Below are 12,658 nucleotides of genomic sequence, written 5' to 3' on the forward strand. Positions count from 1 at the left end.
TTTTTCTATGATCCTTGTCAAAGTATTACTATATCTTTACTGTTTTGCTTTCTGGATATGTAAAAGTACATTTCCTTTTTCAAAAACTGTATCTCATAACAGTTTAGTAAACTGTTTTTGCAAATGAAATACAAACATTTATCTTTTTTCATTGTCTGATACCTTCAAAAAGTCAAAGTATTATTGAGTACTTTTATTTTTATGGCAATATAGTTTTTGCAGTAGACTCAGAATCTTTACTTTTTCAATAGAATACAATTATAAATGTTATAATAGTACATAGTTTAAACCAATATTACTTTATCTTTAATATAGATAAGTAGAGAAATATCATGACTATAGAAAAACTATGTTTCAGTGAAAAATTTTAACACATTCTTGTGAGTTATCAGATTCTAACACTGTTTTATGTCTTTGTGATTTAGGTAAATTAAGCTGGATCTTGCCAATTTATGCATTTTGTTAGCTTTTACCAAATCCTTAGTTCTATTTTCTTCCAGTATCTGGTTATGACTCCAAGTTGGCATTCTAAATTTTTCTCTTTTCCTTATGTGATATCACTGAGAACAAAACTCTGATTGCCAAGGTCCTTATTTGAACTCAGGTTGTCCTCTGTCTTATATCTACCTCTTCCTCCATGGTCTGAGAGAGCCCTATCTGTCTAATACAGGCAAAGTAGCATAAACTTTAAGGAACACATCACCACATCTAATCATGTGTTTGCAACCATTGTGTCAGGATCTTCTACTACATGAGCCATAGAAAAACTCCATAAGATTTCTCACATTTTCTAAATTCTTCTCCAGAAAATACCCCTAACTGTGATGCTGACATCTGTGTCACCAGAAATGTGCCAACTCTAATTTGGGAACTCATCCAGATTTCCACTACTGTCTATATTCTACCGCCCAAACAGTCTTAAATGTCTAGAAATTTCAATTCTTACACCTTGGGACTCAAAACTGATTCATTAGTCTGCCTCAGCTACTAATCTTTTTTTCCCATTTTTACCTTACAGTGCACTTCATTAGATGCCTGATCACTCATACCACACTGCAAGTATCCTTTGCTACACTATCAATATATAATTCAGCTATTCCTTAATAAACAAAGGAACCTCTTTCCCCCCTCTGCAAAGATAAACTTTGTGAGAAATTTAGTTACATGCTATTAGTTCACTGTTTTACTCTTTTATGTATCATGTGTAAATGTAACCTAAGGCTTTGACTTCTTGTTTTTACCAATGTACATATCACACTATACCCATGTTTTTAAAGCTATTTATTGTACCTAGGTCTACTTTATAGACCTAATGCTATGTTAATATATAAACATCAATTTTATTTACATAAATATGTTAGGTAAATATATCATATTTCAGTTGACCACTGATGAGAAAACCTCATTAAAGCAATATTGCCTAATATTTGAGAAATTTTATCACACTTGTAGGTACTTACATCTTGTTAGAAAGATATTCATTTCTTTTCCCACATATCTTATATCTCTCCAGTAGGATAACAGGGGCTTTTAACTGCTCACTGTTGAGTATTATGAAATGTGCTTGAGTGTCAGAAAGGTTTTTATTCCTCTGAAAAATCAAAGAAATTCTTAGGGAGTTTTTAAAGGAAGTGTTCCTTAAGGAGGCCTATGATTTTGACATATGAAGGAAATGCACAGTGGTGTTCACTCAGTCTCAAGGACTCAAGAAACTCCATACTCTTCCTTCTTGCAATGCAATTCATAGTGAAACATAAAGCTTTATTTAAATTTTAAATCTGTTTTTATTTATTCATAGCATCATTCTTTGATAAACTTCTATTATATGGCATCCTCTGGTGCCTTACTACTGCAAAAGTGATGCACAAAGTGTATTTTTATTCCTCTACGGGCAGAGTTTCTGTGCATGAAACTGTGAAAGTTTGTGTAGAATAATGCTTAGAATAGAATTCTTGAAGCCTTAGATTTAGGTATTTTCAGGTTGCTGGATATTGTCAAGTTGTTCTCCTAGAGATGATATTATGAACTTGTTCTGCTTCCAGAGTTTTCATTCCTCTTTCTCTCCATTCTTGTTAATGGTTGGTGTTGTTAAACTTTTGTTTGCAAGGAGAAAGTGGCTTGTCTTGTTAACATTTAGTTGACTAATAGACATTGTCTTTTGTTATATATCAATAATCTAGTTGTTTGTTCTTAGCACTATTTATTACTATCACTTTTAATAGCAATAGAACTGTATTCTCGCACCTGCCATGCAAGTGTGCAGTCATGAGTTCAATCCCTGGTACTGATAAAAACGAAAAAGACAAAAAAAAAAAAAACCCAGAACTGTATTCTCTTTTTATAAAGCAACATTACATAATGTTCCATGTCTTATTTTTTATTTTTATTCGACCCTTTTCAATATCATATCTTTGTGAAATTTTGTAAGCATCTGGAAGCCATGAAATGTTTACTAGACACATTTGCCTTTATATTTTATATTTATAGATTATTTATTTATTTTTAACTTTTTATTAGTACATGTTTGGAATACACAGTGATTACATTCATTATGGAGAATTGGTGCATATATACAACACATCTCAAATCTCTTTCTCTTTTTTTATTTAAAGAAAGACAAAACAAAACAGAAAATGGGTAGAAATAGTACATACTTTCAAAGAAAAAAAATAAACAGTAATAAATGACTTGTTGATGTTTACATATTGTCCTCTTACAAATAATTGTTCAAGATACAAAAGTGAAACATATAAATGGAAATTCAAACAGGGAGACTGCAAATAGTTCTGTTCAATTATCTAATTAAAAACTTAGTAATATGGCTATCAATCCTATACACTTAAACATGTACGCATTTATCTATATCTTCATTTATGTTGAGATTAAATAAACTAAAAGAGACTAAAATCGCTCTGAACAAAGATTAGTAGTATTGCTGGATTTCACATCATGACACTCCAGAATCAGCACTGGGAACTGTAGCATTTTTTTCCCCTTCAAAGCATTTGTTCATTTCATCATGTGTCATAAGATCAGTGCTTCTAAACTGTTTGTAGGTTTTACACAAGCATGAGTCTTAACATGTATTTCTATCCTTTCTATATTAGAGGGAGAAACAGAACAAAGCAGGAAAGAACAAAACATATTTCTATACACACCTAAAACTAAAAAGACATGAAACTGCTGTGCAAGGTATTCTACCATGGTTACTGTGTTGTCTCATGTTATCATCAATACAATTGGCTATATCATTAGATAAAGTATAATTGAATATATTAGTACATAACAGTATTAATAGAAATACATCTTTGTAGATAGTGTACAACTACAAAAAATGTAGTAATCAAATCAGAATAGGTATCATAGTGAATCATTATCATTTTTAGTATAGTTTCTATGCTCTCTGACTTGATACTATCAACCTAACAGTTTTGAATAAAATCTGTCAATAACAAGCATCAATAAAACAAATCAGATTTAACTAAGATCAGTCATGATATAACAGTATAAAATATACAAGGATCCAGATTAAGTTAATAGGAAATTAAAAATGATTACTGTGCTATATCCTGATATTTTTGGGATAGCTGTCTGTGCCCTCAGATCTAGTGCTTGTATACAAACTGGGATGGAATACGTTCTATCTAAGCAGAGTAATGCGAGTAATATGGGTTTTAATTCCTGACACACTATTAGCAATATCTCTTGCTGTCTTTTTAAAGACGATTCCTTCCTTTGCACTCCCCCAGGGTGTACTGAGTATTTTTGGTTCTCCCCAACATGGTCAGTTTTATATTGGGGGGACAACCTGCTATTTACCTAAGTGTTTCCAAACTTTCTTACTCCTGGACTTGATCTGTATTTATATTTCTTTTCTTATTAAAGCCTGTCTTTCCAACCTATCCATAAATACTGGTCCAGTTGCCCCTATTACTCTCTGTTTCCCTATCACATAGAGTTCTGTTTTCTTATATTTGATTTTGGTCTATATACCCTTCTTCAGGTTAATTATATTTCATATAACAAGCATCTCAGTGGATCCTACTACTTGATCCACTCTTCCTGCAATTCTCTCTGTTTCCTTAATTTAATGTATCTAGGCCATCTATATTAGAAATTATATCTAACCTTCTCTGCCTTCTTTGTGCTCTTTTGCCATCAGTTGTCTGCTTATCTTCTTCATTCTGATTTCTGCTCCATTCATTGAGGCCTCTCTGCCACTGTTCCTGGAATTTTAGTACTTTTCTCTCTCTGTAGGATGCCCTGCAGTATTCTCTGTAGAGAATACTGCCCCTCAGTATTCTCTGGATTGGTGGTTGTGAATCTGTCAAGTTCCTCTTTGTCTTGGAAGCATCTTGTTTCTACATTAATTTCTAGAGACAGTTTATCAGGGTATATCAATCTAGCATAGAGGTTATTTTCTTTCAGGGCTTGGAATATTTTGCTCCAGGCTCTTCTTGACTTAATGGTCTGTGTTGAGAAGTCTGCCATTATTCTGATGGGCATTCCTCTATAGCTTATCTGTTTCTTGTCTCTAACAACTTTTAATATTCTGTTCTTATATTGAATTTCTGGAATCTTGATTATTATATGTCTGGGTGTAGCTCTGTTTTGGTTGTAGGTGGCTGGAGTTCTGTATGCCTCATACATCTGAATATCATTTCCTTTTCCTATGTTTGGGAAGTTTTCCTTAAATATTTCTGTGAATAGCCTTTGTAGTTCCTTTGTTTGTACCCCTGCTTCTTCATTCACATTGTTTATTCTTAAGTTATAGATCCTCTTGTTGTCTTCTAGTCTTTGTATTATTGCTGCTTGTTTCCTTGTTATTTTTAAGAAATTTTTCCTTGTGTGATCCCACATTGCAAACCTGTCCTCTAGTTTGGATAATCTATCCTTAGTTTCTTTCCAGAAGTTTGTCAGCTTTCAATGAAGTTTTAATTTCCTGTAATCTGTTTGAACCTGCATCATGTATTCTATGTTTTCTCTATTTTCTTCATCAAACAATTCTCCCCATTTTTTGTGTTCTTCCCTTCTTCCATCTGTTTTTTCTTGAGATGTTCTTAGCATTTTAAAATTATATTTATATCTTGCTTTACTTGGTTAAATACTTCACTTTTGAACTCGTCTATGAGGTCCCAAAGATACTGCTTTATATCTACTGGTGCCATGTCTCATGTTGCATGTTTGCTGTCCTCATTCTCCTTTGCATTTACATTTCCCAGATCAATGTTCTCAGGATTTGGGATTGAAGACCCTTTCTTGTTGCTTCCTCTTCTTATATTTTTTATTCCTTCTATACAGGTATATGTAGGAGGCCCAGTTTCTTTGTTTGTTGGTTACAGTTTGTCAGAAGTGTGCTGGCTATCCTGCCCACTGCAGTGTACTATGGAGATACAGACCAGGTTGGGCTAGTCAACCTGCTGAGGGCTTCACTGTATTAGGGTGCACTGCCAGGCAAAGTGATTTAGTTTGGGCTAGCCTATTTGGTCTCAGTCTGGGGTGTGACCCAGATCAAGTGCTCCCCACCAACTCCACTTGAGAAGGGAGCAGCTGACTGAAGTCACTGCAGCCTCTTGTTCTGGCCAGTCTGCCCAGTCCCAGAATGTCATCTGTTGGAGCCTCTTTGTCTATGGAAGGGTTTTTATTCTCATCATTCACCACAGGTCGATGCAGGATTCCCTGCCAGCTCAGCTCTGTCCTCAGTTCAGTTTGCCGATTCCCATCCTTAGTGTGAATGTGTCTCCAGTGAGTTGAAACTGGTGGGCTTTCGGGTAGCTCGGTAAGTTTCAGCTGTGTGGGTGGCAGCAAGTTCAAGCAGTGAATTCAAGTGGCAGTACCGATAGTGTAGCTGTTCCAATAGTAGCACCAGGACTGTGTTTTTAATTGGTTTCTCTCAGCTTAGTTTTTTCCTAGGTTGGGAGGGTCTATTTCCTTCTGTTCAGGACTCCCCATGCTGCATTATTTTTGGAATCTAAGTTGACTATCTCAGGGAGCCTCTGTAGCCTGCTGTTATCTATCTGCCATCTTTTCTGTTCTCTTCAAATCTCTTTTTTCCCCTTCCCACTTCCTTTTTAAAATTCTTTTCTTCTTTATTTTTTGCTAGCATCAAACTAATATATGTCTTTATTAAGTTAATTTTCATAAACACAGCTTAATAACTGAACTAATAGTCAAAACCCCATATAAACACTAAGACAATTATACTTCATGCTTACAGATTTACATTTACCTATGTTACTCTGTATCCTATATAATGGTTAATTTCTGTGATAGATTTTTTAGAATTAACATAGTATGATGCATAGAGCACAATGATGAATAAATGAATTAGTAGCAGTCATCTGCCTAAATCTCTCAAGGTGAGTGAATGAAGATCTCATGGGTTTGTGCATTTTCTGAGTGCATGGATTCATTCTAACTATGCCAGCTCCTAGCACCTGTACTAATGTGTCTTCTTGCTTAATAGAGCTCCTGAAAGGAGTGCTGTCAAAGCTGGTCACATACTGAAACCCTCATGGAAGGTATCAGTCTCCAACCTGGCAACATGGCATGCAAGTGAAAAAGAAAGGCAAAGAAAAAATCTGCAGCTAAGGCTCTAGGATGCCCCAGAAGTGCTTTCCAGTGGAACAAAAGGCCATGAGTCTGAGAGCTCACGGGTTTTATTTGTATCAATCAGGGAGGTGAGTGGGAGTCTCCTCAGAGTGCTAGGGAAGAGCAACTCTGCATATATAACTGTAAGGAGAAACAGAGCACTCTTGTACCAGGCACAGAGACCCTCAAAATAGCAGTGGATAGTTGAATGTACATAAGATTGTCACTTTTACTGCCAGGAAGGCATAATTCTTCATGTTCCATGGCTTTAGCTGAGAGGTTATCTCATATCTTAGCTCTAGAACCTCACAGGCTCCTGCTCAAGTCTCTGTTCTAACCATCAGCAGGGCTCAATTTTGACCCACTAAGAGTCACTGATGCCCCTGCAGGCTTGATTACATTCTTCTGACCAATTAAGGGAACATCTGTTTCTAGATAGCCAGTTCAGCATATCTCAGTAAATAGCATTGAAATAAGGGTCATGAAAAGATGGAGGCAAGGGTTTTAATTTTTCTGGGGAATGCAGCTTGGTGGTCTTCCACAGTCACTCAGTTCCTGCTTTGCTCTGTGGAATATCATCTCAGTGATCTTCTGTGCCACAAAACCAATACACTATTGACTAATATCTCAAGGAGCAATCTCTGAGTTGTATAAAGCACTGAGCATGTGTTTCTTGCTCTTTCCCCGTAATACACAATTAAAATGATGAATTAATAATGAGAACATAGAATAAGACATATATAAAGCTATAAATGACAACAATTACCAATGATGTTAACATTTTATACTTACTTTTCTCTTTTTTGGCTAGGAAATTTATTCTTTTGGTGTGTTATCTTTTTTTTAAACTGGTGAAATGGTTTGCTCAGTGATAAAATTGTGAACCAGTAACTCAATTTTAATGAAATGTGAAAGATTTTTCTTTGAATTTTAATGCTCCACAGCTTCTCTGAGATAAACCCCACTTGGAAAGGTGCAGCACACTTTAAGTTGCTAATTTTATTAATGCTAAGTAGCCTGATTTTGACACATTGGAATTTTGCATTTTTTTTATTAATTGGGAAAGCCATATGGTATTACTAAGACTTTAAAAATACGGTATGGTTTCCACTGATTAATCTGGATAATTCTATAAGTTCATAGCTCTGTGCTATATGCTTTCTAAGATGCTCTGATTTTATCACACTGTTTTAGTTTAAAGATTTTCTATCTTTAAAGATTTTTATTTCAAATACAGCTAGGCACATATTATAATAAAGTATTTTATTTCTATGCAGTTGTCTCTTGGGAAATATGGTATTTTGCATTATTGAGCAAAATATCAAGGAGAGATTTAAAGCCAAGTAGATTCTTTGGTAGAATAAAATGATATTCACTCAGAACAATGGAAAAATTAACATCTGAGGACAGTCCAGGGGAAAAGAATTTCATTATGGATTTCTGAACTGCAAAGAATTGCCCAAACACAGCAGTTTCCAGAGCTAACCCCAAAGCTCCTACAACATATTAATAGAGAAGCACTTAACATATTTTCTGATAATCAAACAGTATGTATGATGGTATAGAAGGATAGGAGAATCATGTAAGATAAATGCCACAAAAAACTTGGAAATAAAAGAAAGGATACAACAAAAATTGCAGTAAGTTCCATTAGAAATATTACTCAGAGAATACAGCAATGAAGAGAGGAAGCTGCTGTGTTCCTTACTTGAGTCTCATGTCCAAAAAGCAGTTAGATATTGAATCATCACCTTGCCTGAAGCCATCCTGTACTCATTGATTATATACCTATATGTAGAGAAATGATTTTGGATTTCTGTTAAGCTCTGGTGAAAGAAAATTCAAACATAAAAAGAAGAAAGAAAAGAAAGATATCCTCCAGTACAAGATTCAGTCTCACATAAGTAATCTTAATTACATTAATAATTAAAGTCTCAGGCCAATAACAATGTAATAATTGCTTTAATTTATTAAACAATTTACATGTTTCCCTATACATTTTTACAAAGTGCACAAACACTGTAGTTCATGAAGTTAAGTTTTATTTAATAGGTTGATTAGTACAATTTGTTTTCCAATAAGAACATTTCAACAGAACGTATTTTACAATGCAAGCCAAGAACTATTTTTTACCCAAAGATTTATCACTCCTAAATGGAGTTTATTGATGTGTGGGATATGCTGTTTGGAGGAGAAAAGAGAGAAAACTTAAAAAGTATGTTACCTTATATATAATTTGTTAGCACTTTGGAATTTATAAAGCACTTTAGTGTACAGCATTTTTACGGAATTCTTTTACTAATTCTATTTGGTAGATTTTACTTAGTCTTTATACAGAAGATAAGATTAGAATCCTTTCACTGATTTATTAGGTATTCATTCTTTTATACAGAAGATAAGATTGTCAGTTAGTTGTACTTTTCCAAGGTCACATGAATGAGATATGGAGGATTTGGGAGGGAAATAGAACAGGCTTTCAGGCTCCTTGCCTTAACATACTACCTTGTTTTGACAAGATTCTAGAATCCATGTACATTAATTAAAAAGGAAAGGTCATCTTTTGAAACAGGATCTGAATTTTCTTTATATCTCTTGTGTATTAAACATTTAAGAGGCGTCTACTGATTCTTAGATAAAAAGGTATAGCTTTAGAAGACAATAGATTTTAAACAATGCAGATTGCTTTCTGGGAAGGAGAAAACTACTGCCAATGTAAAGAGTAATAACAGGTGTTTTTTCTCTCTTTAGCTCAAAAAGTGAAATGAAATCTTGAATTATTTTGCCAAGTAATAAAACTAAAATTTAACAATTGGACATATAGTAGGCAGGGAGGGAAGGACATATTTCAAATTTCAAAATTATGTAGCATATTTTCCATTATGGGAAATTAAAAATATTTAAAGAAAGCTTTGCTTGTAACACTGAAATCATCATTATTGTTGCATATTTCTTTTGTCTTCTTTCATGGAAATATAAACTCAATGAAAGCTAAGAATTTACTTAGTCTATTGCTGTGCCACAGATTACTACAGGCTAGGGCAGGGTGTTGTCCCCTTTCTCAAAAGGAAGAGCCTTGCTTGGTGCTTAAGGGGCATCAGCAGGAGCCAGGCTGCTACTGGGAGCCTGAGGCTGACCCAACTCATGTCCCATCCATGCTGAGCCCACCCAAGCTGCAACTATGTCTGGGGGTGAGATCAGTTTTGATTCAACTACGAGCAACAAGCAAAAGAAGCAGAAACCTTTTGTTAGACAAGGAAAGAGATGCCCAGACAGAAGAAACTCAGCATTCAGGTGCAAAAGAAGTGAGGCCAGGACCAAGGAGGAGGACAAAGATGAGGAAGCCAGTGAAGAAGACAGAAGAACGCTGTTTCTTTTGATCTAGATGGCTTGAATTTCTTTAATCAAAACAAAAAGCAGCAGCTACATCCGCACGTCTCTCCGTGAGTCCTCGCCATTTGTGCACTTGGGGGAAGAGAGTGAGGGAAAGAACCAGGGGAGTACTTGGGGTCAAGAATGGTGCGAAAGAACCAGAGGCCTCATCAAGCAGGTGATCCCCTGTCTGGAAAACAGTGTCAAGCACTGGCTGCTACAAGAGTGGGGACAGGTACACCCGAACCTCTCTCAGTGAATCAGCACGGACTGAGTGGAGAGAGATCCAGGCCTCATCAGGAAATGATCCTGGCTGGGAAACAATTTTCATTCTTTTGTTGGGGTTGGGTTTTCTTCTCTTTATTTTGTTTGGTTATATTAAATCTGATGGCAGGAGCAGCTATTTGAAAGATAACAAGACATATTATAGTAATAGCCATTTTGGATTTACTAGTGGCTTGTTTGGAAGTTCTTTATGGCATGCACTGTTTTGGCTTTATGGTTTCTGTTCTATTCTGTTCTGTTTGATTTTAATATGTCTGAAAATATCTGCAGCTATTTTTAAGACAGCAAAAGGTGTTATGCCAACTATTGTTGGTTTCGTAAGGTTTCAAAGTCCGGTATTACTTATACTAATTTATTTTTTATTGGTTTTATTCTGTTTTATTTTCCTTGGTTTTCTCCTCTTTACAATAAAAAATGTATAAAAAAACAAAAAGAAGAAAACAAGCAAAATGATATTTTATATTGATACAATTGAAGAGGATATAAAGGATGTTAAGACTGAAGGTAATATCCAAGAGCAAGGTGAACCATGAGATGACCTTGGTATTATGCTTGACAAGAAAAAGAAGAAAAGGAAGTATGTTAAATTTCCAGATGAAGATAAACTACTAGAAAAAGAATTTTAGAAGATGAATACAGCAAAAAAGGCAACAGTCTCACATGTAATGAACAGAGAGGCCCTGCTTTTGCAGGACAAGAGACTTAACATACCAAGAGCTACTGAATCAAGTGCTCAATATTATCAGGCAAAAAAACCCCAAATCCAGGTATGACTGCAGGAGAGAAAAAAAAATTTGTTATGAAACCTCCACAGGTCATCCCAATAAGAACCAAGAAAACTTTCCTTGTCAACTTTACAGGTATCTGCAAACTATTACATTGTCAGTCCATATATCTCCTTGGGATTTTATTGGCAGAATTGAATTCAGGTGTTTCTATAAGTAGTAATAACCAACTTGTAATTGGAGGAGGATTCCAACAGAAAGACACGATTCTGCAGAAGCACACCTGGTTCTATTTCTTACAGTGTGAAACTTGTCATCCTTGATGCTCTGTTGCCAGTATCAAAACTGATTTCCAGACTGTAATAGCTTTGTGCCAAATCTAACTAATTTGATAATCACCACTGACATGCATAGCATGTTCTGGGAACTGGCTGGACTCATTTACCATCAGAGTGGATATGGCATTATATTAAAAATAGATAAAAGAGCTGCCAAGTTCTTTGGCGAGTGGTAGGTTGATATGAAATCCTTGCAGATGCTCAAGCTGTTGATATACTTTTTTGCCTACTTTAACAACTCTCAGAGGAACTTGATGGAATAAGGAGATACTTTTTAAAAATCATCCAGAAGCAAAGCAAGCATCTTTCCTCCCTGGTAAGCAGAGGCAGTGTGGCAGACTGCAGCCCTTCCAGGGGGAGAACCAGCAGTGTCTCCTGAGATCTATGCCATGTTGGAACTTAGGACTCTGGGAAGCCAAGCAAGCACCTCCCCTCCCTGGTAAGCAGTGGTGGTCTGGCTGACTGCAGCCTTTACAGGGGGAGAACCAGCAGCAGCTCCTGAGATCCGCACCATGTTGGAACTGAGGACACTATGAAAATAAATGACCATCCTGCCTCCCTGCTAAGCAATAGTGAACCTACTGCTACATGGCCTAGAGTCAGATATCTCACTTCCCCTATCTTCCCCCCCCCACCCTTTAGCAAATGGGAACCAGAAATCTGAGCATCTCCTGGGAGGTTGACCATAGCAAATAAGGGGGATTTCCTTCTACCATCTCTTTGAAGGCAAATATTTTTATTACTATTTTGCTCTTTTCTGATTCATGGTACTGCTCTATTCAATATTCTGTTTTGATAAATTCTATAGCGTTCTATATTTCATCTCATTTTGATATATGTGATTGAAAGAACAACTATTATAAAGATAACAAAATATACTGTGATAACTATTACTGTTATCCCGGTAACCTGCTGAGAAGTTCTGTACCAATTTCACTGTATGATCTTAGTTGGCTTTATTCTGACTTGTTCTGTTGTATACTTTCAAAATAAAATTTAAAAAAAATCATCCACAGACTTTGGTAAAGAGTGAGATATATCAACGTTACTATAACAATGACTTTTTAAAAACATTACTGCAAACTTATCACACCACCAACTTATCTCACAGCTTCTATTGGTCAGAAATCCTAATATCCCATTACCTGGGTTCTCATCCAGGCCTCATAAACTTGAACTCAGGATGTCATATAGTTTTTTGGTCTGATTCATGCTTGGGAGGTTAGTTCAAGCTCATTTTGATTATGAATAGATTTCAGTTCCTTTCCAAGGATGAGGACTGGTTTCAGACCTTTTGAGCTGCCCTCAGGTCCTGGTCACAAGGCCCCATGCAAAGGCAATTCCTGCCTA

At 35.7% G+C, this 12,658-nt stretch overlaps 1 pseudogene; it reads left to right on the plus strand.

The window, feature by feature from the left end:
• The first annotated feature begins 9,769 nt into the window (after nt 1–9,769).
• On the plus strand, nt 9,770–11,353 carry LOC100731654 (eukaryotic translation initiation factor 2 subunit 2-like; annotated as a pseudogene).
• Nucleotides 11,354–12,658: the final 1,305 nt, after the last annotated feature.

Source organism: Cavia porcellus, unplaced genomic scaffold (assembly GCF_034190915.1).
Source record: "Cavia porcellus strain 051 isolate PalLab524CR breed Dunkin Hartley unplaced genomic scaffold, mCavPor4.1 scaffold_15, whole genome shotgun sequence".
NCBI lineage: Eukaryota > Metazoa > Chordata > Mammalia > Rodentia > Caviidae > Cavia > Cavia porcellus.